This window comes from Thalassophryne amazonica, chromosome 8 (assembly GCF_902500255.1).
Source record: "Thalassophryne amazonica chromosome 8, fThaAma1.1, whole genome shotgun sequence".
Taxonomy (NCBI): Eukaryota; Metazoa; Chordata; class Actinopteri; order Batrachoidiformes; family Batrachoididae; genus Thalassophryne; species Thalassophryne amazonica.
Genome location: NC_047110.1, coordinates 53,003,717 through 53,010,958, shown reverse-complemented (window position 1 = coordinate 53,010,958; position 7,242 = coordinate 53,003,717). Strand labels below are relative to the sequence as shown.

At 42.6% G+C, this 7,242-nt stretch overlaps 1 protein-coding gene across 1 annotated transcript in view; it reads left to right on the top strand.

Annotated features, from left to right (window-relative positions):
* Nucleotides 1-490: 490 nt before the first annotated feature.
* Nucleotides 491-7,242, top strand: part of cd82b (CD82 molecule b) — a 51,937-nt gene continuing 45,185 nt past the window's right edge. Inside the window, exon 1 of the mRNA XM_034176264.1 lies at nt 491-588. The gene's annotated coding sequence lies outside the window, so the exon portion shown is untranslated. The remainder of the gene's footprint in view (nt 589-7,242) is intronic.

Below are 7,242 nucleotides of genomic sequence, written 5' to 3'. Positions count from 1 at the left end.
ATCCGTGATGTGAAAGGGGAAGAGTGGGGGCGGCCGAAACGTAACCACCAGAAACCCCCCGTCAGACACCCCCCAAACCCCGTTTTTTTTTTTTTTTTTTTTTTTGGGACGGTTTTTTTTTTGTTTTTTTTTTTTAAAACACCAGGTTGTTTTTTTTTCGCACGGTCGTTGCCACCCCCCCCCCCCCCCCCCCCCCCCCCGAGATGCCGCCCCGGGGCTGCCAGGTCGGCTCGCCTCCAGGACCGCCCCTGGTCACACATAAATATTTTAATCCTGATTCGGCTTTATTTTCTCTTAGTCTGTTTTAAATTATTTGATATAAAAAATGAATCCTCTTGACACAAATCTAATCCCATACAGTAATGCTTATTTACTGCAGACTGCAAAACCATCTTTGCTTGAACTGAATGGTGCGTGTTTTGGGCAGTGACCTCTGTCTGCCGCACGGTGGCGTGCTGAGCCATTTTCCATACAATCTGTGTGTGTGTGTGTGTGAGAGAGAGCGAGAGCCAGTCTGTCACAGAAAAACAGTCAAGGGAAACGGCGAACAAGACACAAGACAGTCATTATTCACCTTTAAAAGATAAAGTAAGTGTTCTTTATTGTTACTTTTACCTTCCCGGTAAGAATCAAAATATTACAGCGCAATATATCTGTAGTTAACGCGGAGTTGGTCGCCGTCTCCTGCCTTTTGAAAACTTCCCACCGAACCAAAAATAAAGTGTTTAATTAGAAATTTTGTGCGAGCTGAAGAAAATTATTTTCTCACGAACCTTAGTCTTTCGTTTAGTTGTCATTTTCGTGGTTTCAATTCGCCTTTTTAAAGCACGTTTTAAAGAAGTACCCTGCTGAAGTTTCACGTCTTAAAAGATAAAAATACCCACCTTTTTTCTGTCTACCCAACATTTTAATTATTCATTTTTTAATACTCGGTTTGTTGTTTAAACTAAAATAAATAAATACCCCACGACATGTTTACAGAGCCCGATGCATTTGTGTTAATTGTTAATCAATTTTTAAATTATTTTATATGTACTTTTGCGTAAAATGTCAAATTATTGAGGGGAAAAAAAACTGATCTTGATCTTACTCGTTCAGCCAGTACTTCAAAACGAGATGTATAGCAATAAAAATATGAAGATATGAGCAAATCCTGTTGACAGCTGGAACAAATTGTATAAAAGTTTTATAAAGTTTTTATATACAATAAAACCAGTCATTTTTGCCATTTGTCTTGGTGAGTTATTTTAAAAAACTGGAAATAGAGAAAATGGACTTTCATCAATGAGTCAGAAGCTTTCTTAGGATAGTTGTTAAAGGTCATCAATTTAGGAGATGTTCCTTGTGTGTTTTCATTCTGTCGATGGTGTAACAACTGAGCTCTGAGCTTTAAAGAACCTGAAAAGTACACCTTAGGTCCACTAATGGGGTTACTGTCACAGGTCTGGTGTCGCAGACCGAACTACCTTCACTGCGCTGCGTCATTTTGGAGCATCTGCAGGCAATTCACTGATTATCGCCCCGGTTCTGCTTAAAACTGCACTCCAGTCATCATTCTGTCTCAGTGACAGATATCTGAAGCTTTTGTACAAGAGTCATTTCCACTTAAATTTAACATTATTCCATAATAAAAGATGGGAGAGTGATCAGAGCACCACAGCAGAATGTCTGAGTCTGACTCCCTGAGTCTGACTCTCAACACCCAAAGCGATAAAAGGGAATAATGTGATTATTAACCATCAGATGACCAAGTAAAACTTCTTAAATCATTCTAAAGTCAAGGCCATTTTAAGCAGAAACTAGGCGATAATCGGTGAATCGCTGCTGACGCTCCGAAATGACCCATGCGCAGTGAATGCAGGGCGGACCAATTTTTAGGAGGGACCATTCGGTCGGCGACATTGACATTGGGACAAATAAGTCATTATCTTACTCAGCAGACTTTTAGTCCACTGAAAGAGTATTTCAGGTTAACTGTCCACGACTTCCAGTGTTCACATTATATGTTTAAAGTCACCTCAGAGGCTCATTTACAAAGTGTTTGTGCTATCAGCTTTGAAAAACCAACATGTTTTTCTATCATGAGGATATAAACTGAAGCTGTTGGTGAAGGAGGCACTGCCTGCTGAACACCGCTGCCTCCATTTGTTCCTGTCCGAGGCCAGTGCTTCCAGATCAGCAGGTTTGATACCGCACTCCTTCAGGTTTACTTTCAATTGGTCTTTGAAGCGTTTTTGTTGTCCTCCAACAGTTCTTTTACCCTTGGACAGTTCTCCATACAGTACCTGTTGCGGTAGACAATTGGGGAGCATACAGATGGTGTGTCCTACCCACCTGAGCTGTCTGTGTAGTAGTATGGTCTCAAGGGGCTCAATGTTGGCCCGATGAGGGACTTTGTGCCACCACTTGAGGGCCCAATATACAGTGGAGGCAACGGGTATGAAAGTGCTCCAAAGTCTGAGTGTGTCATCTGTATGGTGTCCAAGTTTCACTGGCATACAGCAAGATTGAGAGGCAAACGGCCCTATAGACAGCGACCTTGGTCTTGACAGTCAGGTTCCTATTCAGGAAGACCCTGCTTGCAAGTTTACAGAAGGAAGCAGATACTAGTCCTAGTCGCCGTTTAACCTCATCGGTTATGTCGCAGTTTGCACACAAAGTTGAGCCAAGGTAGGTGAAGGAGGGCACATTCTTCAGTGTGGTGTTCTTGGTCAGGAAATTTGTTGGGACTGATTGGAACTCACTTTGGCTCATGACTTCATTCTTCCCCGTGTTAATACTGAGCCCAGCCATGTATAGGTGTTGTCCAAAATGTTGAGGTTCCTCTGCAGTTCCTCAGCAGTGCAGGCGGCAACAGCAGGATCGTCTGCATACTGCAGTCCAAGGATAGCCTCTTGGTGGACTTTTGTTGGTGCTTTACGTCTGCACAAGTTGAAAAGGTTTCTATCAAGTCTGTAGGTTAAGGGGACACAGTCCTCTGGGTATATGTCTTTCTTTGCTGCCATCATCACTGTGGCAAGGAACAAGTTAAATATCACAGGTACGATCACGCAGCCTTGCCTGACACCAGTGCATACAGGGAATGCGTCAGACTTCCCACCTCAACCCAAGACCCTCAACATGGCTCCGTCATGCAGTGCTTTCAATATGGCTGAGAACTTGCTAGGACATCCAAAGCGCTTGAGTACCTCCCACAGAAGAGATCTGTTCACCGTATCAAAAGCCTTTGTTAGATCGACAAAGACCATGTACAGGTCTTGGTGCTGTTCTCTGCATTTTTCTTGGGCCTGTCTGGCTTCAGAGATCATGTCCATGGTGCAGCGGCTCTTTCGAAACCCACATTGGCTTTCTGGGAGTACATCCTCTGCTACATTTTGGATTAACCTGAGCAGAAGAATTCTTGTGAGGACTTTTCCGGCACTGGACAGAAGAGTGATACCTCTGCTGTTGCTGCAGTCAGCTCTGTCACCTTTCTGCTTGTTGATGCTCACAAGGTCAGAGTCCTTCCATTGTTGAGGGACACATCCAGAGTTCCAGGCAGCATTGATGAATGTGTGGAGGCAGTACACGACTGGTTCACCGCCAGCTCTCAGGACTTCCCCAGGCACTCCATCTGGTCCTGCGGCTTTGTTGTTCTTCAGAGAGTTCACTGCCGCACATGCTTCAAGTGTTGGCGGATTGTCCATCTCAGTCATGGTTGGTAGCTCTGGGATGTCCTCCAGAATGCTGTTGTCCACGTTTGTGTGTCTATTTAAAAGTTGCTTGTAGTGCTCTGCCCAGTGAGCAAGAACAGCTGTTCTGTCCGTGATGAGCGCTCCAGAAATGTACATCTACAGAAATATACCAAATCAGAGACATATTTCCGGACTGTTTAACAGCAGTTTTTAAAATTATTTTATTATAAAACCAACTGGCTCCACACCTAATAATTCATCTCTTGCTGTGCATCTTTCCCCGTCATTATAATCATCATAAAATGACAGCCAGTTTGTACTTGTTGTTGAAGCAAGTGAGAGCTGGGGAATTTTAAACTTTTGGTGTTATGTACCTTTGTGGTGCACAGATGTTGCGCTCTCAGCCAGTGGTGGCAGTTTTCCATTGTTCTGTCAATGAAAATAGTGGAGCAGCCAGTTTATGATCTTCCGCATACAGCCAACATGGGAGTGCTGTATTAATGTTGAACCCTGAAATGGCCTGGACTGCAGCCAGAGGCATTAAAGGAATTTTAAGTTTACTTTAGATGTGCTAAGCTGTTGAACATCTTAGCATACAGTGTCTAAAAAGTAAGTCCCTGCAGCTGCTCCCTTGTTTAGTCAGTTCAGTTTTTCCGATTTGGATCTGCATGTTGATTTGGCACGTGTTTTACACCGGACGCCCTTACTGACAGTGTCAATAAACTAAGAACTCTAAACCATTGGTTCCCAAATGTTTTAGGTCATGCACTCGTGTACATCCTGATTAAGTTAGCGCATTTTGCTGCCATCATCCCAAATTTGTGGAATTTCATAAAATAGGTTCAAATGCAAATGATCATTTATCCAAAATACGTTTAATTGTTTTTCTTCATTCAAACTGACGTTGTGTGTGTGTGTGTGTGTGTGTTTGTGTGTGTGTGTGTTCAGACAGAAATAAATTGACTAGCTGACGTCAGACCAATGCACATCTACAAGCTAATCGATGTCACGTTGCAGTGTGATGCCAAGCTAACCAGACCAAATGTATACGAACATGGACCTTGATCCATGCACTCCCGGGTTTACGCGCACCCCAGTTTGCAACACCTGGCTTTAAACTATGTAAATTATGAGCTACTTGAGCACCCGTTTTGTTTTCGTTGGTTTGTTGTTTTTCTGAGGCATTCAGAATAATACAGTAAATTTAAGGTATTACTTTTACCTCTGGTAATTTGTAAGGTAGACATATAAATTATAAGATAATGAAAAAGATAATCAGTGTCTGTTCAAAGACTGCTGGTTTCTCTATGGCGTTGCTGCCTCATCTCTAAGAGTTTATTGGTTCCACTGTAGGTGGAGAGTTACTAGGTATTTACTGTGACTAATATTATCTTGACGTCATAAGAGCTGCCAAGAGTTGGCAAACTGAAAATCCCCATGAAGTGTTGAGACACTTCAACTGATGAAACGTTGTGCAGCATCATTACTTTGTCATTTTCTGATATCTCATGACCTGGATAAATGAAAAACATCACAGACAAGGAAAAAAGAAAACATTACAACTAGCACCTTGTCATCATCAGTGTAAGCAGTAGTATTCATCACCAAGATAATTTTCACTGAAAACTACTGCAAGAATTCTGCGACTGGTGATGTCATTTCCTTGACAAATAAAGAACACTCTGGTGAGTCACCTGAATAGCTTTGTAAACCAAAAAAGAAATAATCCACAGATGTTTCAACAGGCTTGTTAAAGGGCCTTACTTCAACAATGCTTTCACAGATATTTAAAAGATTCATACAGCAGGTAAAATAAGTATTGAACACATCACAATTTTCCTCATTAAATCTATATTATAATAGCCAAGTGTGCTCTGTGTGTGCGTGTGTATGGCTTCAGTCATGTAGAAACCAGGGAGAGCTGACATTTGCCTTTTGGTATGCTTATGTATTTTGGGCCTATTTTATAAACACTACCCATGGATCCCCATGCAGTATATCTAGTATATCTCTAAAGGTGCTGTTGACATGAAATTTTCATCAGATGTTGTTAACAACCTCAAGTAATCTACACATGCAAAGAAATCAAAACAAATAAGCACAGAAATTAAAGTATGTGTAGTATTGGGAAATTCATTCATTCATTGATTTTCAGCCGCTTATCCAGGTCCAGGTCATGGTAGGAGCAGTTCAAGAACTGCATCCCATACTTTCCTATGCTCAGCCAAGTCCTGTACCTCTTGCCAGGGGATCCCGAGGAGTTCCCAAACCAGCTGGGAAATATAATCTCTCCAGAGTGCCCTTGGTTTTCTCCGGGGCTTCCTACCAGTTGGACATGCCTGGAAGACCTCCTTAGGGAGATGACCAGGGAGTATCCTCATCAGATGCCTGAACCACCTCATCTGGCTCCTTTTGATGTGCTGAAGTAGCTCCTCTACTCCAAATCTCTTCCAGATGGTCAAGCTTCTCACCCTGTCTAGATGTGCAGGCCCAGATGCCCAGACAGAGGAATCTCATTTCTGCCGCTTGTATCCGTGATCTTATTCTTTCAGTCATTACCCAAAGCTCATGAACATAGGTCAGGACAGGAGCATAAATTGACTTGTAAATTGAGAGCCTCGCCTTCTGGCTCAGCTCCTTCTTGACCACAACGGTCTGGTACAACGTCCATAAAATTTCAGACGCCGCCCCAATCCATGTATCATGCTTCCCTTCCAATGTGAAATTACATGGGGAAAAGTATTGAACACCTGAAGAAAGGGAGGTGCAAAAAGACATGATAGCCAAAACACCCGATCTATCACTAAATCGAAAGAAATCCTGCCCCTTGTCAGTGGAAATTAATATCACCTGGGTCAGACCCAACTGACAGCCTGTAAAAAGGTGTTACCAAGCTGTAACAAGAAACATCTCATGATGAGTAAAAGTGAGGAACTCTGTCAAGATCTTTGCAACCTTATTGTTGCAAACCACACTGATGGCATTGATTACAGAAGGAATTGTAAAGTATTTAATGTTCCAGTGAGCACTGTTGAGGCCATAATCTGAAAATGGAAAGAACATCATTTGACTATAAACCGGCCACAACCAGGTACTCCTCACAAGATTTCTGACAAAGAAGCGAAACAAATTATCAGAAGAGTTGTGCAAGAGCCAAGGACCATTTGTGGAGAAATACCTGGAATTCGCATGTTAAAAGTAAGTCCCTTCGGTTGCTCCCTTGTTTTTCACTTGGAATCGCCACAGCAGACCTGAGGTGGATCTGCATGTTGAATTGGCACCAGTTTTACACCGGATGCCCTTCCTGGCGCAAGTCCACATTACAGTGAGAAATATGGCAGGGGTGGGGTTTGAACCAGCAACCTTCTCCACTGAAACCAAGCACACTAACCAGCAGGTACAGTTGTTTAAAAAACAACAAGTAATGCACTCAAACTCCATGGCCTGTATGCACGCTCACCACACAAGACTCCACTGCTGAAGAAAAACATGGCGAAGCTTGTTTAAAGTTTACTGCGCAAAATTTAGACAAACCTGTGAAGTACTGGGACAATATAGTCTGGTCAGA